Source organism: Stylophora pistillata, chromosome 11, assembly GCF_964205215.1.
Source record: "Stylophora pistillata chromosome 11, jaStyPist1.2, whole genome shotgun sequence".
In the NCBI taxonomy this organism is placed as follows: Eukaryota; Metazoa; Cnidaria; class Anthozoa; order Scleractinia; family Pocilloporidae; genus Stylophora; species Stylophora pistillata.
The window spans coordinates 6,053,990-6,079,521 of record NC_142529.1 but is presented as its reverse complement, the minus strand read 5'-3'; the positions used below and the strand labels follow the sequence as shown (position 1 = coordinate 6,079,521).

Sequence of the window (25,532 nt, the reverse complement as noted above, 5' to 3'; positions counted from 1 at the left end):
GTATGGCTCCGGAAAAAATGTACAAATCAATTCCAGAGCAGATGACACAATAGAGGCCTGGCTTTCACTGTTAAAAGCTAAGAATTTCCACACTATTGCTCTGAGCCACACACTTACTACTTGAGGCATTTTTTTCCGAGGATGTCACGTAACATGAAAATTCGAATTTAAGATTCTGAGGCAAACATGCTGGTATTCAATGGCAATAGAGGCCAGTGAGAAGTCTACAAAATATGGCTGGATGCAATCAGGGAACTCTCAGATTGAGCATTTGACTATTTCTTCTCTGTCTTTCACATACCATCTTCCTGAGTCCTCTTCACCTTAATAGGGCTCTTTGGTCCATCACCATCAGATGTGTAGGCCTGGACTTGAAATTCATATTCAGTGTACTTATCAAGCCCAGTCACCAGTCTGCTAAATGTTGATCCACTGGTAATATTCAAGAAGGAAAAAGACCCTGTCAAGCCTTTCTCTCTGTAAAACAGTTTAAACCCTGTAACACTTCTTCCATGTCTGGCAAATACTGGTGGTAACTGCCAAGAAGCTGTAATGCTTGTAGAGGAGCTTGCAGTCAACTCAAAGGCAGCAGGAGGTTTTGATGGAACTAGAAAAGTGCAATTTCTGGCTAATTAACAACTGTAAACTCTATTATTATTAAGTGCTAATGCCGAGTTAATCATCAACACAAATTCCATTAGAATGCACTGGAAGTTAGCCATTTCTTAGACAAAATGATGACATAACAAGCTTTTTAAATAACAATTACGTCCTACTGTGAGCATTTCAGTTCCAGTCTGGAATGTTGTTAGAAAAATTCTCAGGTTTAAAATCGAAGAAAAAAAAACAGGGTTCTTTCAGTTGAGGGTTTATAACTTATCTGAGTTGTTCCTCACTAATTTAAGCTACCAACTCAAATTTTGGGTGTGCATTTTCACTCTGACGAGTTGTCTTGGAAAAAAGCCAATTTTGAAGTAATCCTCAAACCTATCAAAAAAACATTATGTGGAAATGGAGAGGACTCACTTTTATTGGGAGAATACAAATTAATCGTCAAATCATTCGCCATTCCTAAAGTTATGTCCAAAGCCTCCCTTATTCATGTTTTGAATGGTCTCATACAGGTAGCCTACAAAGAGTTCTTTAAGAATAAGATTAAAAGGTCTCAGGGTTAAAGATGCTAGACTTAGAATCTAAAATTCTGCCACAAAGAGCCATATATTGAAAGAGGCATGTTAAGGATTATGCTAATCCTTGGAAAATGTTCTTGAGTTATTTGGAAAAGTAAGAGGAAAGTTCATTTTAGAGTACCATTTTGATTGGCTTAATTTTCCCATATCTATGCCGCGCTTTTGGAAAGATTGTCTGGATTCAAGGGAAAGGAATAAGTGTGATCTTATGAAGATATTATGAACCAACTTGTGTGGAATAAAAAATACAATGGGTGTTATGGTAGATCTTTGTCCATGCCTTCATTCACAACACAAGTGGAATAAGTAATGTCATACATTTAATTTCTAAAGCTAATATTTTTCTTGGAGGTGAAAAAAACCTGAATGCAAAACTAACTTCAAGTCAATATCTCCTCTCATTGAGAGTGGTCAGAACCATAGCGCATGAATGGCATTCCACCATCAAGGGAAAAAGTATTCATGTTCAAGCGCACACTTTCATTGAAAATTCATATCAAGTGCCCATAAGAGGTAAGATGTTTGATCTTTCAAGCATCTCCTCCATAATACTTCACAGACTTCTACTACTGTAAAGAAATGCCTTTGACTGCTCAAGCTAATTTAAAAGATGAGTACCCTAACCTCACTGTTAACTGGAGAGAAATATATTTATTAGCCCTTAATGTTACGTAATTTGGACAAAAAATCCAGAGTATTTAGATAGAAATTGCTGAGGTGGTATAATGGCTGGCCATCCACATGAATAAAAAGTACATATTTCACACAGTTATTTTGTTTGGTAAATTTCAAACTGATAAAGACCTGACTGGTAACACCCCACATGTGACAAAGAAAATCCCCAAAAAAAGTGTTGAAACGACCATTAGCAACATTGAAGCAGCAACAGAAAAAAGGTAAGGAGACTTCACACGTTTTATTCCTCGCTTTTATTATCCTTTTAACCTTTTTCTTTTTTTTTTTATAATTTTTCCTTTTTTAAACAGCCCCCACTTACGCTTAAAGTTCTATCTTAATATGTTAAGCATTACCGTTAATCAAGTTTAGACCCCAAAATTTGTTTCATTTCTTTTCTTTCTAAAGATCTGTACATTGTACAGGTGGAAGAACAATAGGACACGTAGTCCCCTACTAGGTTCATCCACCTAAACCCAACCCACCCAGCCCACCCCAGGGAAGGACATCCATCACACAGTAATCTCATGCGTGGAGATGGGACCTCCATTTATTCATCCCTATCTGAGAAGACTAGAAGATCTAACCATTTCTTGATTTATAGAAAGGTAGCATATTCTTCTCAGTTATTTTAAGACCTTGAGTGTTGGTCCGGCCGGGACTCAAACCCTCGACCTCCCGCACAACAGTCCAGCGCTCTATCCATTGAGCTAACTGGGAGGAGGTCAAGCTAACTGGGAGGCGGTCAAATAGTATGCTTGGGCTGCCTGTGAAAGTCCATAGCCATCTTAGATTAAAAGTTTTTACAGCAGAATTGAAAGCCACTCTTGGCATAGAATATTTGACTGCCAAAAAAATGGTACACTGATAAAACACTGTGAAAAGTGAGAATCTCTTATTCAGTATAACGAGTATAAGTAGCTTTCCTTTCTACGTCTCTACCATTCTATCATTAGCATGGTCAAATAATGTATCATGCCACTCAAATTTGTAGCCTGTTTTTACACTTTGTGTGACAAGATGGCTTTATTGAACATTATACAATACATCCTTGCTCTCCATAGTATTACATACTGTAGAATAAATGTAACGTTAGTATTGCAAGTGATGTTTAGTGTTGTAAGTAATGTTGCTTTTAGAGTATTATGAAGTGTTTTTAGTGTACGTAAAATTGGTGCTGTAAGTATTGTTCCTATTGTAAGTAGTTTTTTGACAAAATAGTTTTAAAAATAAAGTTTGTTTTTTGTAAGAAATGTAAGAACTTAAGAAATGTTAGTTATATTAGTATATATTATAAGTGTTAAATGTATAAGTAAAAGTGTGTACATTAAAAAGTAATAATAATTAAAAAATCCCAAACTTTGTATTTTTTGCATGACCAGAACAACACCAGTTAGATGTCAACACCTAGCTGTGGGGTGTTGATGCCAAAAATCTTTTTCTGTTCATCGTTAAAACCTCGCTGAACGAGTTAACTGGTAATAATGGATTGCTAAGCATCAGGGAATACTTACACTTACCATATATAACTACTCTGTAACTCCCCTTTCGCAAACAACTGAACAATAACTTTGTTTTTGTCTAAGGGGGAAAAAGTGCTCAAATGGATTTATATTACCTTTACTTAGAAGTACTCCATATACTTCCACTCTCAGAATTTTCCAGCCATGGTATTGTGTTGGCACAAAGCGGATGTACCTTGCACTTGCAAACTCCTGAAGACTATATTTTACAGTGCTGTCTTTGTCTTTATTTCCAGGAAAGACCTGTAGTTGGTGGCACAAAAACAGATACCATAAGATTGTTTTAAATATGAACAGTAACTTAAAGCCTATTATGACAGATAAGAATGTTCAATTAGCATTGCATGACTAATATAAAATTGTTACTTTTACAGTCCATGTGAGTGACATAAATGTATGAGATTTATCAACTTTATCTTTTGGACTATAAATCACCTCCATTTTTGAAATACATAGGTTTTAGTGTTAAGTTATAAGAGACAGGACAAAAATGAGAGTGAATGATTTTTTTTCAAAACATTCTGTGATGAGAATTCAGAATTTGAGGGAATTCCTACATTTTCCATCTTTTGTGTCCTTTAAGGTTGCCTTCAGTTGGACATTTTTTGTCGTTTACATGGAACTCAGCACCAGGAACACTTTGACTATACCCAAGTGTGCTCAAGGATGCTCAATGTTGAGTTGTTCACTACCTCTAACCTTTATCCAGGATTCTATTTTACCTACTTTCAAAAGCCCAACTAGACACAATAAAAGCACAATTGTCTCACAGAGCCCCCTTCAAACTGCTTGTACCAGAGGAGTCATTGTGTGCAATAATTAACACTTGTAGGGGCACAATTGCATGTCCATCTACATGTATGAAACTTATAAATCAATTAAATAACTATCCAGGATATCTCCAAATCATAGATGCAGGTATATGCAATGCATTGACTGGTTTGCAATAGAGAGAAGAGGAAAGGCAAAGCAAAGATATTGACCGTGCAGGTTCACTGATCACAAAAAAATGGCCATTCCTACATGGAAATCAAACTAATTGACACCAGTTAGGCATAAATGAAATGGTCCAAAAAAATGTAGGAGTACACATAAAAGGAGTGGATGGGTAACGAGTAGAAACATAAAACAAATTAACATAATTTCTAAAAATTATTGTTAATTTGTTAACTATTGCTACAACAATATTGTTCATTTGTTAACTATTGCTACAACAATTTTCTTCGAGAAAGATGTATTGTCTTGTCACTAGCATGGGACAAAGAAAAAAGTTCTGAATCCCCATGAGAAATCAAACCTCCATTGGATTCCACACTCGGATGCACTACCACTGAGACACAAACACTCTATGGTGAGCAAGGCCCATTACAAACTTTGCGCATACTTGTGCACACTTCCTGCATACTGCTAGGATCAGCAATTGTCTCCTTGAGAGACATATACACTCTCATACAAGTACCTTGCTGACCTTTCTGCTGACACAAAATTGAAGTTCACTTGAAAATCACTGACAACTGCAGGATTCCGAGTATGAATTACATGTTAGATTTGTGCTTCTTTAGCTTACCATTATTTCACATTCAATGAAAAAGAAAATTTCTCATCATGATTGAAATTTGAAAAAAAAGAAAAGAACATGCACCCCCCTCACCAAACTGGAAGATAGGCTACAGATATGTTCCTCAGGTCTGCAGCATATCTGTGAAATATCTGCATGACCTATCTGTAATATATCTGTAACATATAGGAATTTGGCCCAAAATTTCTAACTGTGACAGATATGTGACAGAATATTGATATAAAAAACCAACAGTACTTACATATCTGTGGAAATATCTGCTACTACAAATATGTTAGCTATCTGTGGATCCCTACTATGGCTATAGGGGAGACTATCAAGGGTGGCATAGGGTACCAGTGTAGTTCATTAATTGAGAACAAGTGAATAACACACTGCAATGTTATCTATTTGACATCGTTTATTGATATAGATTAAGTATGTATGCAATTTTTATTTCTCTTCTAATCAAATAGAACATGTAATAATAAAAAATAATTAAAAAATACAGGAATAATCATAAAATTGTGCTAAAAAAAGTTCTAGCGGTTTTAAATTTTTTTTTTTGATATGCCTCTACAAACTCCACAACAAAATATCTCGCAAGGTTTTATTTACAACTGTGGCAGTCTGCTTTCTATAATTTTTCTCATCCAGAACAAAACCTAGGAAGCAATTAAAAGACAAATGTTCAAGTTAGTTCTCAAATGATTGAAATTGTGGATTACCAACAAACAGCCCGACAGTTGATTATGTTGGTAACATGGAGTTTCATAATCTAAAATACTAACAAAAATTTCAACCATGGAGAGTATAGTAGTTTGTTCGACCATGCACACTGTACCTAGATTTCCAGAGATTGAGATCACCACTTAGAATAGCCCCCTTCCCTAACTATAATCAATCAATCAAAATGATGAAAGACACGGTCCAAAGTGACAGTGTAAGCTTGGTTAGCAAGGGAAGTAGTGATCAATTCTGCAAAAGACTATCACTTCAAAAAAAAAAGTATCATCATTGTGGCTTAGTTACTGGCAAAGAAGAAAGTAATTCATATTAGTTTTATCAAACACTCTTTACCTTTGAAACATGAAATAGAGGCAAAGGACCATTTAAGGAATTGAATTGTTGAGATAAAAAAGAAAAAATGAGGGGTTATTCAGTTTACATACCACGAAAAGTGAGAATTATTGCTGGGAACCAGCCCTTTGCTATTTGCATCCTCCCAGAATGTGTCACACAAGGAGCCTGCCTCAACATCAGCACCGGCAATCTCAACTTTACCTCAACCGAACAGGCACTTTATTCCATCCTCAGTAAATTTCACAGGGTGAAAGTCTATAGGGAAACAAGGTATCAGCAACCAAGCTTATCCCTTTGAAGTAAGTCTTGCTACAAACAGTTATTTCATAGTTTCGATAAGGTCATCATTCACAACTATGAACGAAATAAACAATAAAGTTTTAAGTTTCACCAGTAAAAAAATGGGTGTCACTCACCATTAACCTCTTGAAAACGTGTTGATACTTGGTAATTCATTTATTCCTTTTTGACATTTTGCAGAGCTGATCTTTATCTGTAAGCCGAACTATAAGTCTGCAGCACGCTAAAATGACGCTACGTGCAAGCATTTGAATAACTGAAATTTATCACACCACGAAAAGAAAACAAAAGTGCCGCCAAAATAACAAAGTTTACCGAAGAAGCTTTGAAATTCCAGCATATCCAATCAAACGCGTTTTATACTTTTGGTACCATTCCCCCCTCGTCCATCTACAGTGTAAAGTAAGATGGCGGCCAAATGGATTGATTGAAAGAAACGCAAGCGTTTCAACACCTATTCGTTGCGTTGCAAATCCTTTTCCACCAAAGCTTGAGTTGTCTTGTGAGGAATGCTTTAATCGAAGCTCCAAGCTGTAATAATTTCAGACCAACCCCTCTTTTAACTGCACTGTGTTTTGAAGATCACATCGATGGTTCGAATGGATCGCTGGTTTCGAATTCTTGAACAGCTGAAAATGGATGGTGAGGATTCACACTGCAGGACACAGTTTTTGATTCAGGCTAACTTTTGGATTGCGTCGAAGTACAAAATCATGAAGAACTTCGTTCACACGTTTATGAAAACGTAGAAGAACCGAACAGTAATGAAATAACTCCAGATATAGGTTTAGTTGACGATCGATAATGGCGGGACAGCTGATCCAAGTAAGCTAAAAACTTTTGAAGAAAACAATGATCCACTTGTATATTAAAAGGTTGAGTTGTTTTCATGTTAGATTTGCAAAGCAAGTAAATTGATGTACAGATAGAAAATTGGTTGTGTGAATTTTTTTCTGGACCCTACAGTTGTAATCAGTTCTTGTTGAAGGACACAAGGTTAAATACCACAATAAAGAGGATTTTTAAAGACATGGCTGAGAAGACCCCTTTTGCAAACTATTACATGTCACTCAATCAATATGCTATTTTCCACAGAGATCTTAGTAGCTTTGCACAATGAATTGTTTAAAAGTTTGGTAGCTTGGACACTCAATTTTTGGTCAGCATTTAATCAAATAAATTATGGTCTCCTAGTAGGGCAAATTCAAATATCATGACTGGCATATGATGACAATTTAAAAGATGGCCGGGTCCTTGATTTCTAACTCACTCTGTTTGATCACCTACATATGTGTTAAATAAATGTCAATTTCCTAAGATACTTTGCAGACGTTTGAAAGAAGTCCCTACATATCTGTGAAATAACTGTAAACATATATAATTGCAGATATGCTGCAGATATGAATAAAACCATTACAGACATTGTGCAGTACTGTAACAGATATGAGACAGATAGTTGCACATACTTTACATAACTGTCCATTCGGTGAGGGCCTACTCTTGGCTCGAAAAGTTTAGAGAGTGCACCAGATGCAAATTTTAGGCATTCATGTTTGTGACCTTTACATGTTACCAACCTTGTCATTATTGCTTTCGTTGTAGGTGTCAAAAGTGGTATCACTAAGAGATAACTGAATCTTGTAATGTGTAGTCCATTCTTTAGCTTGGGTATTAGAAGTTGGATTTCCTTGAATGGCTGTGGCACAGATAATATACTCATATAGCAGATCAATTTGTAGGTAGTCCTGATCATTGTCCTCTATCTCGGGAGCCCATGCTTTATCTTTATTCAGTCGACCATTTTTAGCTGCATAGCCAACCCAATCACCAAATATTGATGAGGCTGTAAAGCTGCCGTCTGGAATTTTACCACCATTGGCCAAACCAATGGCATTCATATCACAAGCTGCAAGAAAATAATGATCATTAACAATTAGTTACCTGAGTGAAGGTGACTAGTGATGGATAATTACCTTGCCACTAAATGGCTTAGTGATTATCCACCTCTTTCAACATCACTGAGGTGAACAATTGTAACAGTACGTCTATAGACACAGTCAGATATCAAAACATTAAGTGTACTTCTTTCATTATTTTTAGCAAAAAACGTTCAGTGATTCAACTCCTGCCACACAATTCTGTCTCATCCACTATTTGGAAGTGAATAGTACTTGCTATTCACTTTCAAACTAGACAATTTGAGTGCATGCGCATTTTTAAAAGTTCACTTGTGTATAATAAACTCACAGTATTATAATTAAAATGCACCAATTAAAATTGCAAAGATTGCAATTCAAAGTGGAAGTTTTAGCAGTTGAAAGTAAATTAATTAAAGTTTATTTCAATTTTTTTGAGGCAGATCAAGTTACTGTATGGCTAAAAAAGTTAACAACCAAACTTACATGTAACATGTTGAGATGTGTCTCTTAGGCAATATTTAGCAAGTACTTTTCTGTGCTCAATGAAGCATCTTTCAGAGTTTTCAATCTAATGTGGACTAAGTGGTGAATTGAACCTAGGATACTGATGGCATTAGGGTTATAAACCAAATACTGTTCATAGTACTCTTTGTCCCTTTAAAGTGTGTATCATTTTTCATAAATTCAAGAAACTTTTCCCGAGATTATATAAACCTCTGTCCTTTTCCCACACAACTCTTCCTATGCTTCCAGTCCATTATTGTCAAAACAATGTATGATTTTCTTCCATTATGGCCCTTGCATTTGTAGTTAATAGGATAAAATTGATCTATTTTGATTAGAAAAGCTATACCACATGCATGCTTTCATATACAGCAAAAGAAAAAAATCTGAACCAAAATTTGAAACAAGAAAATCATTTCTATCATTGATAAAATTAACCTTCTCACCATGATAATATTCCCACCTTTACCTTCTTCATCTATATCCCTCTGGCACTAAGCTTTTTGTTTTTGGTGACCACAACATAATTTTCAGTAATAAATGGCCCATTTGAAAAAAGTTGAGCTTTAATCACTGTAAACATGCATGAATACATATAAGTTCTACACTCACTGGGTGTTTTTTTTTCTCCAAACACCTCTGTTCTCATACACACTGCACCCTGGTGAGTTTTTGGCAGGAATCGCAGATATCTTGTTAACACTCCATAAACAACATGCTTCACTTCTGAGTTCCTGTCATTACTTCCTATTAAAACCTAGTGAAGAAACAAACAGTCAGTATATCTGACCACATATTACTTTTCCCTACATGTAGGTTGAGATAACAGCATGCATCTATAGACAATTTAATCCACTTTTAAGAAGCAACAATCACTTGCATTGAATATTATTGAAGTATTAATTAAAAAACGTTAACTCATGCAATCAGGACTCTTATATCATTACAGTAGTAATTTTTTTTAAGTGTGAAAGTCCTTTATACCTTGATTTGTCCACCTTCCTTGTAGTCCATCCAGGTTGTCCCATTCATGGAAAATTGTAGTGTGTAACTCTTCACCCACTGATCTGCTTGAGAATTTCCTTGAGAAGACACAGCACAAATGATGTGAAGTGTCTGTAGATCGATCTGTAGATATGGGTTAGTATCACTTGTTCCTGCACACCATGACGATCCTGATGTGTAGTTCAGTCGACCATTCTGGGCTGGTGTGTGAACACTTTGTACAGTAGAAGCAGTAATATCATTGTTGGGAATCGTCTCCCTTCCCATTCCAAGATCTAAATCAACGCAAGCCCCTACAAAAGCAAATTTTACATTTGCATTTTAATTAACACACTCATAACTATTGCAAAAGGGATCATGGGTTGGCTGTGAATGCCAATTATGTATACCTTATATGTCTCTATTATATACCTTGACTATAAAGTCCATGTCACAGATAGTAAAAATTAGAGCTTGTCTGCATTCAAAATGACTTACCAATTTTATCAAAAATTACAAAGAAATCTAAGTCCTTATTAGGGTATTGTACCCTAACATCAGTACACAAGTTCTCTGCGCTGTGCTCTTATGATTTCCCATGATACTTGCATAATTTTTCTAAAAATAAAGAGCTCCTTGAGTCTGCAATCATTTCCTTTATTCTGATGACCTTGGTGTTTGATTCAGTGGTGATACTGATGCCGGGAGATGCTACATGCTTATTATCATTCATAGGGGTAACATGGTTATGAATAATCAAATCTGCGGCATTGAAATACTCTCAATATCTTTTCTGAAGGTGTTCACTTTTAGAGAAAATGAGGAAAGATTTTAGTTTCTATTGAAAGTGTTGTGATGCACTGGAGGGCAAGTGAAGAAAGTTTATGATGATTAAAGTGGGTTTGAAACCGGCTTTCTTAGAGCAAAGAGAAGTTCAGTTTTAGTGAAAATGTACAGTTTCTGAGGCGCAATGTAAGAATGTACCGGTTGATCCAACAGAATAGCAGGGTATCCAGTCGTTTCGGACTCATGGATCTTTCGTACCCAAACGATTCGTACCCAGGCTCAGACGTATTGTGCCCACGTTTGATCAGTTCGTACCCAACCCTCTGGTCAATTCGTACCCAACAAACTATGACACAAAATGTTTAAAACAAAGATAAACATTTATTTCACTTATCCTAGTATTGACAAAACAATTAAGATGCACGCACGCCCGTGCAAGGTATATGTGTGATCTTATTTGTTATATTATTGGACTTTCCTTAACAATAAAAGTGTCAGTGGTCCGCGTAAGGTAGGTGTCGTTTGCTTTTCTATTGTTTATACTTGCAAGTTTCTTGACAATAACAGCTAATTATTATCATGCACATGATAGGTGCCCTCCACTGGAATTTGTCTAGTCTCCGAGCGCAAGCTTAAGCGAATGCAAAGGTCCACCTATCGTGAAGTGGAGAGGCGGCTCTTCGAACCTTGGGAGGCCTTCAACAAGAAGGAGAAGTCACTGAGGCAGCTTCTCAAAGGATGTGCCAATATAAACAGGGCAGTGATGAACTGAGCTTAGACATTACTTGCATTTACTACTAGGATTTTTAATTTATAACTGAGTACAATAAGTACGTTTAGTTGTATAGCCGCTCCGTAATAATGGGCAAAATACCTTAGCTAGAATAAGTCAGCATGGGCAACTAGGTCACGACTGTTCAAGAGTAAGATAACTTTTCAACGTTACTATGAATTAGATATTAGCTCTTTTACTAAGCAGATCAAGTAGATTTAGGCGTAGGCGCTGCGTGGTAGAAGGCAAAAAACCGGTATATTGGGATGGGTCAACTAGGTCACGATTTTCCAAGAATATTAACTAAAAGATAACTTTTCAATGCTTCTGTGATTAGAATTAGCTTTTTGTGACTACTATGATAAATGAAATAAATGTTTATGTTTGTTTTAAACATTTTTTGCCATAATTTGTTGGCTATGAATCGACCAGAGGTTTAAGTACGAACTGATCGAAAGTGCGTATAAAACGTCTGAGCCTGGATACGAAAGATCCATGGGCACGAAACGACTGGCATGTAATAGCAGAGTAAACTAATCTATGCTGGAAGAAGCAAAATCTAAAATAAAATTCATTCATCCTTGTTATGCATACAGTTCTTTGAGGAAAGAAACATTGGCAAAAACAAATGACTATCATTGGAATTGTAAAAGCTTTCTTTTAAGCTGCTTAGAACAGGTAGATTAATTTCTAAGAGTGCTGTTTAATGAAATTGAAGCACAGGTGACCACCTCGTGCATTGTCAATAGCTTCATTACAACACAATAGTGTCAGAACCGTCTCTCTGTTGGCTAAATAATTTAAAGTCTAATTGAAATTTGGAAAATTTCTCTATGCTTTCAAACTGAGCTAGATATAGATAAAGAGAAATTTTCAACTGTACCGATAATTTTAGGGTGACATTTGAATAAAATATTGTAAATCCTGATGGACCCTATTTTCTCTCTTACATTGCAAAGGAAAGTCGGAGTTTGAGTCTCCTATCAGTGCCCGTCTTCAACGCTATCCATCATTTAGTATGTACTAATAATATATAACAATATATAATCATATATAGTGCTCTTATGCCTCCTACAGAAGATAATAGTCACAAATTAAAAATCTGTATCGCTTGAAATATCGTTTCTTTACAAGCCAAGCTTATAAAACGAAAAAGAAAGTTTGGATCGTTCAGTGCGGCCATTTTCTTACTGCGTTTTTTGTCCTGTTCCACAGTGTATTACCGTGGCATATTTTGAGCGTTATCGTGACCTTATTTAGTAAAATGACATTGTAGTAGAATAATAAATAATAATTCATTCACACCTCATTAAGCATACAGTTTCTTCATGAAAAAAAAAAAACAACAACAAAAACGGCAAAAACAGTCGACTATCTATGACCCCAGTTCTGCCTTAGTGAAATACCGGATTAAATGGAATCGTTTTTAGAATAAATAGTACAGGTAGAATGATATCCAAGGGTGCTTTTATTTATTTATTTATTTTTATTTATTTATTTGAGGATTTGTACCAAGTACAGGAGCAGAAACAATAAGACACGAGTTCCCTACGAGGTTTAAGCTCCAACAAACCCCACCCATCCCACCTCAGGGCAGGACATCCATCACACAGTAATCTCGTGCGTGGGAAATTAACGTCACCTACCCCTAACCCTGCAGGAGAAGGGACCTCCATGTATTCGTCCCTATCTGAGAAGACTAGAATATCTAACCATTTCTTGATGTTATAGAAAGGTAGCATATTCTTCTCATTTATTTTAAGATCTTGAGTGTTGGTTCGGCCGGGGCTCGAACCCTCGACCTCCCGCACAACAGTCCAGCGTTCTATCCATTGAGCTAACCGGGAGCTAACTTGAATTGATGCAAATGTTACCACCCGACAGCGTCAGGATGGATTCAGACTCTCTGACAGAGTAGTTCAAAGTTTAAGTTGACTTTCGTAACTCTTTCCTTCATGTCCCTAACTGAGCTAGTCACAAAAGCCAGAAGGATTTTAACTGTCCGGTTTTTTGTAAGATAATCTTATCATTAACAAACTGCGAAACTCGGAGCAGCTCTTTTATCTTTTTGGTATTGATGCTGTCTGCGTCGGCCATTAAGTTGTGATGTGCGCTTAACATTTAGACATGTTCAACTAAATCCGCTAGATGTATTGAATTAGAATAAAGATAAACCTTACGATTGTATTTCAAATAATATAGTGCTCACCTGTAGCCAGAGGAAGAAGTACAGCGAGAAAAGCTATGCGGAAACAAAGCTCGAGATCGAATTGCGACACGTTGCGACCGAAACTGTCACGGAATACCGCACGATTGTTTTGCATGACCGGCCATTTGTAACAGAAAGCTCATCCGACAAAAGATGTCTTTGTTCCCTTGCTATTCAAGCTCGTTTTTGCATAATTTGTGGCATGTCGTCATTACATGTAAATTTGTAGTTTTCAATCAGTTTATGTTAATTTCTAAATGATATCCCATTTAGTTCTTTGCAGAATTTATAGCTGTTTAAGTGTGCTTGTCTGTTTGTTCGTCAGTTTGAATCTTTGTTGTGCACTCCAGGGCTATCAGCTGTTAAGGTAAAAACTGCCTCTTTACAAAAGTTCTTCAAGGGAAATTTCGTTTTAAAAGTCATCATGTTAATGCCAGTTTTCCAATGAGAATTTTGTACGGTTTCTTATACTAGATGTGAGCTCGAATGTATCCTTATTCTCCCGCATAATCTTATATGTTACTTAAAATTGTACTTCAGCTCTTCTTCTAGAACTTCAGCTTCGAGCTTCTTCAGCTACTGCTCATTTCCTTTATTCTGACGAGCTAAAAATTTGTTTAAGCGGTGAGAGAGTAAGGAGTAATTAGATTCCAGTCATTTTTTAGCGCTAAAGCGTTATTCCGCAGTGACCGATGTCCCCCCTCTTACGGCTAAAAAAGGTAATGTTTTCTCTTTTCCTTTGTTAAGCCCACTTTTCTTTTATCTCTTTTTCATTTAGTTCTCTTTCATCCAGTGATAGTGACGTCTGCTGATAATATCCACAGCTGAGAGATTGTCCTCAAAGTTTCACATTTGCCCTCTAAGCTTCGCCCCTCTCCCAAATATTCATTATTCAAACGGTAACTCGACCGCGGACGTTATCAGTCGACCTACCAGCTGCCTGAAGAAAATATAGTAAAATGACCTCGGCCCAGGCAAAACTGGGTCTTAAACACTTTCTTGGAGCAAAGAAAGGTTGACTTTTTGTGTAAATGGACAGTTTCTGGGGTGAAATACAGGAAGATGATAGCTGAGTGAACTGACTCTGCTGGAATGGGCATAATCCATAATACTTAGTCCTTACCTCATTATGCATACAATTCTGTTATGAAAAATAACATGACATCTTCGCGACGAACTTTGTCTTAGAATAGTACCGGGTTTAATGGAAATCTTTGTACTAAATTGTATAGCTAAAATTACTGAGTAAATAGTACGGGTAGAATAATTTCCAAGAGTCCTTTAACTTGAAATTGAAGCAAATACTACCACCTGATAGCTTTACAGAAACAGTCGTTTCAGACCGTCTGTTTGCTGAATAATTCAAAGTTTAAACTGACTTTTGTAAATTTCTCTTAGCTTCCTCACTGGGCAAGTTATAAAAGCATAAAGGTTTTCAACTTTCCCGTTCGTTGTAAGATGATCTTTTCAGGAAAAATATGCGAAAACCGGAGTAGCTCTCCTATCTTTTTGGTATTGATGCTGTCTGCATTAGCATTTAAGTTGCGATGGTGTGCGGAAGTCTTTGGACCGGTTATTTAAGCAAAGTTTAGCCGTTGGTTAACAAAACCGCGTTCTACCCATCTTTATTTAAGCCGAACCTTTTATCTGAACATTTATTTTTTGTGAACAGTGACAAGAGGGCCGAAAACTAACAGTCGAAGGACATTTATCTAATCATTTAGTCAACCCTTTGACTGAGAGAATACCTGAGGCCCATTGCTAAGGTAGAACCGCGGTTTGGGTTAGACCTCGTTTGAATAACAGGCATTTAGACTTCAGGACTCAAACGTGAAAGATGTTTACAACCCGTTTCGCTAAATTTGATAATCAAAACTAAAAGAAAACGTTGCTGATGCTGTCTGCAGTGGGGATGAAGTTGCGATGGAGTGCGGAAGTCTTAGGCTTTAGAACTCAAAAGTGACAGATATATCCAACCAATTCCGCTTAATTTAATAATTAAAATGATGAACAAACGTTATGAGTAGATTTCAAATAATACGGTGCTCACCTGAAGCCAGAGGAAGAAGTGCAGCGAGAAAAGCCACACGGGAAGAAAGCTCCAGATGAAACTGCGCCATGTTTTGATTTAGTGTGTCACGGTATGCGATCACAGTTGTTTTGCTTAATTAAGCGGCTATTTGAACAGAAAGCTCAAGCTCTTCTCGGAAAATCGTGGTTGTCAATCAGTTTATGTTAATTTTTAAATGATGATATATTTAGCTCTCTGCAGTATTTATAGTAGTTACACAAATGTATGTGTGGGTCAGTTGGTTCGGCAGTTTGAATTTAACCATCTAATGCTATGGATGTAGCATTAATACTTTCACTATTGGGCTTCCCAGGAAATCTAAGTACCTTTTATAACATACCCAACAGAACGCGCGCTCTGATCCGGCGACTCAGTGTCTACTATTTGCTCATGGGTGTTTGCTGCTGACGTGTGCAAATGCATTGACTAGTTATCGATATATGCGTTATTGACGAAGCGTGAGGTCAAGGGGGCTGAATACTGGCCGAGTGCTTTCTTCGTGATTTCATGCACCGAGAAAAAGTCCAACGGTCAAAATTGGCCCTTCTTACCCGCTCGAATAGCCAATCCGAAGGCCGATTACTACAAAATTCACAGAATAAAGAAAATTTTAACTTTGAGACTGGTGAATATGACCACATTTAGAAAAAAATACTGATTTCAATCAATCAATCAATCAATAATTATGTGAATATAAATCTTTACGCTTAAATAAACTCTATACTTTACTTTGTAAAATTATACAATTGTTGAATGTTAGACAGTTCAATGTGCTTTGCACGTTTTAATTTTGCGTTAAGCGTTAAACAATCAGTTTATTTATCATTTCATTAACAAAAATCTACTATACAAAATTATATCTTATTTCAGAGAGAAAAAAGGCAATTTCATAGATTGACGTTGTGTGACCTCATATAATTTGATAATTGAATATAATGAGAACTAAATCTAGATATTGGAGGTAAACCCAAAAGGCACGTTAACACTCCAAAACAAACCATAGAACTACAAACCTCCACTTTGAATCCAATGATTTTGACACGAAACGATAACTTTAAAACTTCACATGGACTTTTAAGAAAAAATATAATGAAATATATAAGTTACAAAAAAACTTTCCTTTACCTTGAACTACAAAATACTACAAAACTCTATAACTGTAATAAATTTTTTAGAGTTGTTGTGTTCTAAATCTTTCTACATACACCGAAAATGTAGTATCTCTCTCTTTTAATGGGATAGTTTGAAAACTACGATAACACAATTAATGATATTACCATTGTGCTGAGCCGTGTAGGGACACATGTTTGTGCTTCAAGTTACCATAACAGAATCTGGGGTAAGTACATCTATTATCAAACTTTGAACCTCCTTCAGCTGACAACACCTTCAGTTGTATTGACTTATTTTACCTACTTTTACTTAAAATATTTTATGGATAATACTAAAATATAGAAAACTTTATAAAAAACTTCGTTTTGCAAATATATTTGAGGGAAAGGCCTTCTACTTAGAGGTAAATTTACATATTATAAAAATTTGAATATGAAGAAAAAAAGCTGCCGAACACAGCTCAGTCATAAAAACACTCGAGGATGTAGATCACTTCTGTCTGTTACACCTTTTATACTTTGCAATGCTCTTTAACATTCTGCAAAGTTTGAGTAGGTGCTGAAAGAGTCTAAGTAAGCCACAACTGTCTTGTAACAGAACATGTACTGCTCCTGAAAGATAAATAAACAGCACACCTTAAGCTCACGAGGGATATACTATTGAATAGTGGGCACCCAGCACTGTGCAAAGGAAGCTTAGGAAGAAGTAAAAATAAGCAAAAACTATTCAACATGACAAATAATGAACTGCTCAGTATAAAGGAAAACTCAGTCTTAGCAAGAATGACGGGCGGAAGATTTTAGGTGCACGTGATAACCCTTACCACAACCCCAGTATGAAAAGGCACATGTGGTATTCTATTACGTTACTAACAGGCGCCGGAGAAGACGTAATCTGTTATGCCAATCTAAATCCGAGTAAAGTAATGACATTTGACACCTGTCGTCTTACCAGAGTGTTGACTGCACCTGGTCTCTTTGCTCGAACAAGTTTTACCGTCTGGAAAACATCAACTGTTTGTTCAATCTTGACTCGTTCGATCACTGACATTATAGTAGCTACACAGCCGCTACGGCCAATACCATCGCTGTAAAAAGATAAAAGGAATATCAATCAAGAAAGTGGAAACGTGGACTCTGGTGGAACGATGTTACAGTTTCTCGCCTCGTTTCTTTAGCCTTAATTTTTCAAAAGTCTTGAGTATTAATGTAGATGGTGCAGATTGCAGACAGGGTAAATTGTTTTATGTTCAGATGACAATCTGAGCTTGTCGTACAAAAAGTACGCGTTTGCAGTTATATATGATTCAAGCATCTGACAAGTTACCATACGCTATTCTCATGCGGTATAGACCGATTGAACCATTATTAGCCAAACCCCTAGCGGATTTAGGGTCATGTCTAGTAAAACATTTCAACGCGTAATAACAACAAGAAGAAGCGTGCTCTTTACCTGCACTGAAAAACAATGACTCCGTTTCCTGATTGTTGCTGAGAGTGCTGAACAGCGGTCATCAGGTCGAGTATCTCCTGAGCTGTAAAGTTGACGTCTTCTTAGGAAGCTAAAGAACAAATTTAATTAGAAAGCTAGTGATTTTGATAAGTCGTCACGAGGGCCACGTGATCGTATAAACAGGTCTCTCTTTTGGTTGTTGCTGTTGAGAACTTGAAATCCTCCAGAGATTTCAATCCGTTGTTTTCTTCGTGGGGAAGCCTCAGAGAACTTGTAAGTACCTAAAAAAAAAATCTGAACTTCGCACTTTAAGAAAACACTGCAATTCATATCAATTTATTGTGTGTTTTTAGTTTTATTGTAGGTCTTCTAGCCTAAGCGTGAGAGGCGAAGAAGGTGTAATGAACGTATTTGTGAATTGAGTCGTGGGATTTTCTGTAAAATTCCTAAACACATTTTGTAGTGGTTACCCCTATTAAAAAAATCAATTTTCCATGCAGGATTAATTTCATTACGAGGAATGAAACATTGAATTTTGAAAAATAAAGAAGCAAAAGAAGAAAAGAAAGACTCCCACCGCTGGATTCCATAGTCATACAAAAGTACAGAAAATCTGATGCTAAATCAAACAATATCCTCTACTAAATATTTTCCTCTTTACTGATCATCTTTCTACCAGACACTGTACTGATGATGTTATGAAAAATTTTTCATTGGTCTCTCCTGATAGTGAAAGCGTTAAGGTCAAACTCCTGCGCATGGAAAACGTACAAACACTTCCTATTGTTATAGTAAAGGTTCCCCCCAAAGTCAGGTCTCGACACCAACGGTAGCTATAGCCCACTAGCCACAGCCTACTAGAAATTCAGTTTTGGCTCGTCGATTTCGATTTCCACTAGCAAATTTGGCTGGTAAACGAAATGACATTATCGTAACATCTAAGATGTCACCAGCCACTTGGCTAGTAGGTTGAAAAGTTAGTGTCGAGCCCTGAAAGTAATCAGATAAAAGGGGATCTAAAAATTCTAGAACAAGCGAACCGTACCGCTGCATTCTTTACGCTGAATCGTCGGATAGCGATATTGTTAGAAGTCTCTTGAGATAAAAGCTGGACGGTGACTTCCCCATACTTGGCGGATTCCTTGCTTGGCCAGTATTGTGGGTAGTTCTATAAAGACAAAAGCAGTGCTACTAGGAGATTCGGTGATGCCATTAACTGAATATATTTAAAATTACGATAGGAATCTAAAAAGAGGTAGGAAGGATTTTCCAGTAAAGAGTTCCACCTCTAGAGTATGACATTTGAGAGCATAACCATTCGGACAGCCGCTGTAAAATATTACTTTCTCTTGACGATGAAGCATGCCAAAAGGCTGTTTAGTCTCTCAAAATGTCTTAAGTTATCTTAAGTTAACTAAATGACTTCTCCGTTGCTAAGAGTGAGGCGTGTTGCTTTGCGCTTTTTAGAAACATGTCATAACCTTACCTGCTTTCCCTCTTTCAAGTTATTCAACATCACAACTGTGCCAATATCATATTGAGAAATCATTTGCCAGAGGTCTAAAATAGTGTTATCTAATGGCGCTTGAGTCAGGATGTATGCATTACGTTGTTTGTAGTCCTGATAAATAAAAGATCAAAAGAAAATATGGAAGTCAATTTGAGCAACACGAGTATATCAGCAGAAAAAGAATAAGACCACCACAACTCGAGAAGGTAAAAATTTAAAATAAATATTTACATATAGATTGTAAATAACCTGAAAGCTCTGAGTCTTTTCTGATCAAAATGTTGGAATTACAGAATATACCATAACCAAATAAAAAAAGGTCATTTTTGCACTTACGTCAACGAATGAGGCATTGATGTAACTCTTGTCTTGTGAAGAAGCTTGTAAGAGCACTCGAGCGCTATCCACTGGGACAGAATCGAGTAAGAGTGTTTAATTATAGAAGTAAAGGTATTTATGCAGACCAAAAATATACCCAACAAAAGTTAAAAAGATTGTCTCGGTTGGAAACACTATTCAATGTGAGGCGGCACCTGACATTTGGTATGGAGTTTTGGGGAAACAAATGTCGAATTTTACGCATTTTAGTTATCCTAGAGATATTTCTCCACATCCCAAGCCCAACAATGCCTTGGACAGCTTCCTTTCACGCCTATTTGGGTCACTTTCGGGTGAAGTTTACGTAAGCTGTCTCAAAACACAACACAGTGACTTTAGTCATCACTCCAACCTACAACATTTTATCGGTTTGAGTCATCGCAGTACAACTTCATAATCCCTTGTAGGATATGACCTGACTTAAACGACTAACAAAATGATGCAGAACCATTGATGACCGGCAGCTTGAATAGCGCACAAATCGAAAAGTACACAAGTCATGCCTGAATGACAACACTTGCTTTAGGACTCAACTAGGAAATAACACAGGAGTAAATAAAAGTCTAGTTTAGTGTTTCGGAAACAACTGCAAACGAAGACAAGGCAACACTTACGTGGAACAACGTTTGGGAACCTATTCTTAACAACGTTTGCCGGCATAAATACTTGCTTTGCTTCCTCTTGAGAAGCCTCGGCGTCTGTTACAAGCTCCAAGCGCTACGACACATAATTTAAAAAAGTAGTGTCATTGCTTGGGCATTTTAAAAATTTATTCTGAATTCTCTGGGTTCGTCCTTTGCAAATCGTTTTAATCCTCTCAATCCTAAGCCATTAGCCTCAGTCCTAGTTTATTGTTGTTTCTTTAGTGTTTTGGTTTTTTACCGAACTAATATTTTACTGCCTCCTTAAGGATTAAGGTAGTGTTTTTTATTGGCGCAAAACACCCCCCACCCCCCCCCCCACACACACACAAAAACAATTTAAATGAATAGAAAAGTGACACAAAGTACTGTGACGCAAGATCAACAACGAACTTCATTTGTCACTGGTATGTGCGTGAAAAGGTTAATTGCAGGAATTATTGATGAAAAAAAGCACACTTGATGTAAACTTTGATATTTAAGTCTGATTTGTGGGTGAGACAGTTGCTACTTGTCGAGATTCTTTTATCCTTAGAAGTGTATAAGAAATATGAAGACAAGGTTAAAAAGTCAAAGACACATTTTGAAAAGAATCCTCAGAATCAAGTGATACACTATCCTGCACGTATTAACGTTTACTCGCAGTTTACAACATACAAAAGCAAATTTAGTCACTGGGAATAGTTACTAGTCACCTTAAACTCTTGCTCATATCCAGTCTTTTTGGATGGTTTATGCACCATGGCAAGCTTGCTTATTGTAATTCGTAGGTCCTGAGGGACAATCTCTGTATTTCCACATACCAAAACTTCCATCACTGCTTGATGCAAGAAAACATACTGGTCCTATTCAAAAACAAAGTCAATACCATTACTGTTAAGATGGACAGCTTTTGATAGAGCCAAATTTAAGAAATTCCTTATCGTCAAAATAAATCACCTGCGCTTATCAAACTCTGTATCTTAATTACCAACAAAAACGTGACCTTTCCTTGGCGTTGTTTTAAGACAAAAGAACTCTTCTGAAACAGGATGTCGACCAAATCTATCCATATATCAGTCGAATTCTCAGGTGACTAATACCCCATTTACACCAAAGCTTTAACACGTTTTACAGCTGACTCGTTGAATATGGTTATTTTACATTAATTAAGACGTTTTCAAAACAACCACTTGACAAGAGTGGAATTGCCCATTGTCCTTACCAGCCTCCTGCCTCCCTTCCCTCAGTTTCTATTTCATATGAGCTGAGAAGGCAGAGGAGGTTTGCCACGCCTCTTGTAAAGACAAATAGATTTCGAAATTCATTCATTGTTAAGAGTGCGAGGGAAGCATTTAAGTGATTTTTGAGAGTAGTCGTCTGTAATTTTATTATAGTAGTAGTTATAGATCATTTCTTATTTCTTACTTGTAAAGAGACGCAATTCAGTTTTTTTTAAGCGCAATGTTTTTCTTAATAAATACAGTCTACAGTTGCATTCTTTTTTTCCTAAGTCCTGAGCTTTACAAACATTTTTTATTAAATTTGTAATTTTAGACATATATCAATTCGGATAACGTCATCTGGAATGACTATATTTTCTACAATTGTGTAGAAATGGCGGATTCGAAGAGATAAACTCTGGAATCATTTGAGCGTCATGCAAAAACATTACTGGCCTTTGACGGTCATCATAAAGACCAGGCTTGGGTTCTTAAGACACCGTATCAGTTTCACTATGATCATGACATATATTCTTCTTAAAGATGTACGGGGGAAGAATTACTAGGAATTATGCTGCTGTTACTCTCATGGAAAAAAGTTTAATTTGTTAGCTTACATCTTTCTGTATCATATGAGGACGAGATTTACGCGTCACTTGCACGTAATTCTGTATGAACACAGTTTTAATCTTCTCAGCACTCTCCAGCATGGCGTCGATAGCAATGTATGCGCCAGTTCGACCAACACCAGCACTACAAAAGAGTACCAATAAAAAAGCTTAATAATTAACGAAGAGGAGTGTAGAAATTGAGAATTCTTAAAGGCTGGGAAAACGGCAGGAAAACTAAGATAACATACTAGGAATTCAGTGAAAGTCGGAAATCTGACTTTTGAAGTACCAAACCTGAATAGAAACAAACTGTGTAGGTATACCCATAGGCTTCGCTTCTGGCAGGTTTTACTCGTGTTTACAATTTTTGACGTCATTTGTATGATCAAATAAGACTATTGAGAGCAGATATTTGAGGTTCATTTATTAACTACACTCATTAAAAAAGGGCCCTACACTTACACATGTAATTCTCACACCTCAGACAGTTCAACTCGTTTGATTCGAGTTCTCATAGGTTCCTTGTGACGTTAACCTTTCTTCTGACTAGCTACTGTGATTACTATGGACACAAGAGGGAGCTTTAGCAACGAGAGCCGCAACGGAAACGAGAACGGCAGAAAACAATAGGCTGAATGAGCAAAAACAATCGCCCTGCACGTGCGTTTAACATTTTGGTACATTTCTTTGCCGTTCTCGGCAAAACAACAACGTGAAATAACCAAATTTTAGGTTTTCTCGAGAACGTGAGCGCATGACGGTTAATTTTTCTTCCTTTTTCCTTACTTTAACGCCGTTCGTAGTGATATAGTCCCTGAATAGTTCGCCAGCATTTTCAAAGTGAAACACATCGGAATAATCTCGAAAGAGTTACAAAAACGAAAAGTTAAATTCGACAAGATGTTTTCGTTGCCGTCGTCGTTATTAAAGCTCCCTAATCAAAAAGCGGTGCTGCGACTGTGAGTTATTTCAAGCACGATCCGTCCAGAGTTTAGGATGAAAGGACGGTTAACGGAGGGTCTTTGGCATATTTTCACGTGGAAAATCTATCAAAACGTGAAGCATTTAATTTGAAGTCTTCAAATATTACAATACTTTTTACCTGCAGTGCACAAGAAGTGGTCCACCAGTAGCCAAGTGCCTGGCATGAATCTTTTGCCTAAATTCAAGTCACCTTTGTCTGGCCAAGTGACGTAATGAAACTGCTGCACATTCCTTTTTTCTGCGTCCTAGGTGAAAATTTGTATGTATGTTGAGGATATTCTTATAGTAAGAGCTTCCTTGGCCCAAAATACGTAGTCACTGTTTGCAAGTAGTTTACCGTGACAAAAAGAAAATATATATGTGCACGATCCTTCGCAGTAAAGCACTATTTAAGCAATAGTGAAAATCAGACCTGAAAAAAATTCAGGCCTGTACGGGATTCGAACCACTGACCTCTGCGATACTAAATTTAAACTTCAAAAAGGAAGAGAACGGAGAGATAAAAGATTCAAGTTAAATTTTTGTAGATACCTTAGAGGTAAAAATCATTTTTTTGTCTGTCTGTTTCATTGTTCATCAATTTATCTATCCATTCTATCAAACAAGTCGTGTCGACGTCATTCTACAGTTTTATTTTGTCTTGTCGCATTGCGTCGTTGTGTCGACCTCGACGTGGTTTTTTTGTCACTGACCGGAATGTAGCTTGCATTGATGTAACTGAAGTTTTTATCACCCTCCATTTCCTCCAATAAGAGGCGAGAATGATCATCTGTTAACAAAAACAATTGGTCATTCAGTTCCACGGTTTTTTTAATAGTGTGAAATACAAAGAAAACCTTGTGAATCATTGTGCTTTGAACGTACGGTGTAGGGTGTGGTGAAATTTCTCAATTAGATATAACAATCTCTCTTGATTTAAGCTCTTCACATAGTAAATGATTAAATTTGAAGTGATTGTTCATTCCAGTGCAGTTCTGCGATTTATCAGCAATGAAATTTTAAATTACTTCGACAAAAGTGAGTTACTTCCCTTGAAAGATGAATAGACGACTGAAAGAGGCAACGCCTGTTACGTTCTATGCTCTAGAAGCTGACTTCAAGATATCTAAATTCCTTGGTTTTATGTAATTACCGTTGCTTAAAAACACTTACAAAGTTCATGAATTGTACTTACATAAAACAATGTTTCCGTATTGGTCCTTGCCTCTGTTACTCTCACCAATTTCCCAAGAGAACTGCATCCCTCCTGGCAAATACTGTAAAGGTAAAAACTGAGTTGCAATAAAGGTGCTTTTATGAAAAACGATTCTGTTTGATCACTTTCTGCGACCCTTGCAACGACATCCACAAAAAATATTATTTCCTCTTTCCAAAACATTGGTGATATATAATGTACTGAAGCATATGTCAAGTCGCCCATGGAGAAAATATAAAACATGAAACAATTCGAGAAAATTGGTTATATCAACTAAGTTGAAATTGTAAAATGGCCACCGTAACGAATAAAAAAACTGACGTTTCGAGCGTTAGCCCTTCGTCTGACGAAGGGCTAACGCTCGAAACGTTAGCTTTTTTTATTCGTTACGGTAGCCAATTTCCAATTTCAACTTAGTTGATATAACCAATTATCTTGTTACCCCCACCGACGCAGCACCACAGTTTCTTTAGAAACTTTCAGCCACAATTCGAGAAATATTCATAACTGCAGAGTCGTACAATAACAAGAGAGAAAAGAAAACGGTTAAACACTAAAATAGATCAATTGTAGACATCTTACCTTAAATTCCTCTCGCAACACAATAGCACCATTTGCTGATTTTTGCTTGAAGTATTTTGCAAACTCAGCCACAGGTATTGGTTTGGGTTTACCATCGTCAGCCTCGCTGTAAATAGCTTCTGTCTCTTCACTAACAGGCTGTTGCTCAGCACCTGAATGGTAGAGAAATCGCAAATAATGTCTTCTGCAATTCCTTTGATCTTCTTTATGGAAACTCGACCGTGTTATAAATTATCCTAGATAACATGTACGCCCTAACTGCACTCTTTCATTTACTTCATTCAACAAAA

At 36.8% G+C, this 25,532-nt stretch overlaps 2 pseudogenes across 2 annotated transcripts in view; both read right to left on the bottom strand.

The window, feature by feature from the left end:
• The window catches only part of LOC111342855 (protein sidekick-1-like), a 33,746-nt pseudogene extending 18,100 nt beyond the window's left edge, over window positions 1–15,646 (bottom strand). Inside the window, exons 1-6 of the transcript XR_015992882.1 lie at window positions 15,554–15,646; window positions 9,737–10,050; window positions 9,365–9,509; window positions 7,907–8,235; window positions 3,484–3,631; window positions 302–607 (exon numbers count right to left, since the gene is read on the bottom strand). The product of XR_015992882.1 is annotated as a protein sidekick-1-like (transcript). The remainder of the gene's footprint in view (window positions 1–301; window positions 608–3,483; window positions 3,632–7,906; window positions 8,236–9,364; window positions 9,510–9,736; window positions 10,051–15,553) is intronic.
• Window positions 15,647–16,339: 693 nt separating this feature from the next.
• On the bottom strand, window positions 16,340–23,703 carry LOC111347287 (receptor-type tyrosine-protein phosphatase alpha-like; annotated as a pseudogene). Its single transcript, XR_015992894.1, has 10 exons — window positions 23,584–23,703; window positions 22,488–22,623; window positions 21,364–21,513; window positions 20,642–20,744; window positions 19,986–20,056; window positions 19,626–19,760; window positions 19,185–19,307; window positions 18,140–18,248; window positions 17,639–17,774; window positions 16,340–17,298 (listed from the first exon to the last, which is right to left on the bottom strand). The product of XR_015992894.1 is annotated as a receptor-type tyrosine-protein phosphatase alpha-like (transcript).
• Between the last annotated feature and the right edge of the window lie 1,829 nt (window positions 23,704–25,532).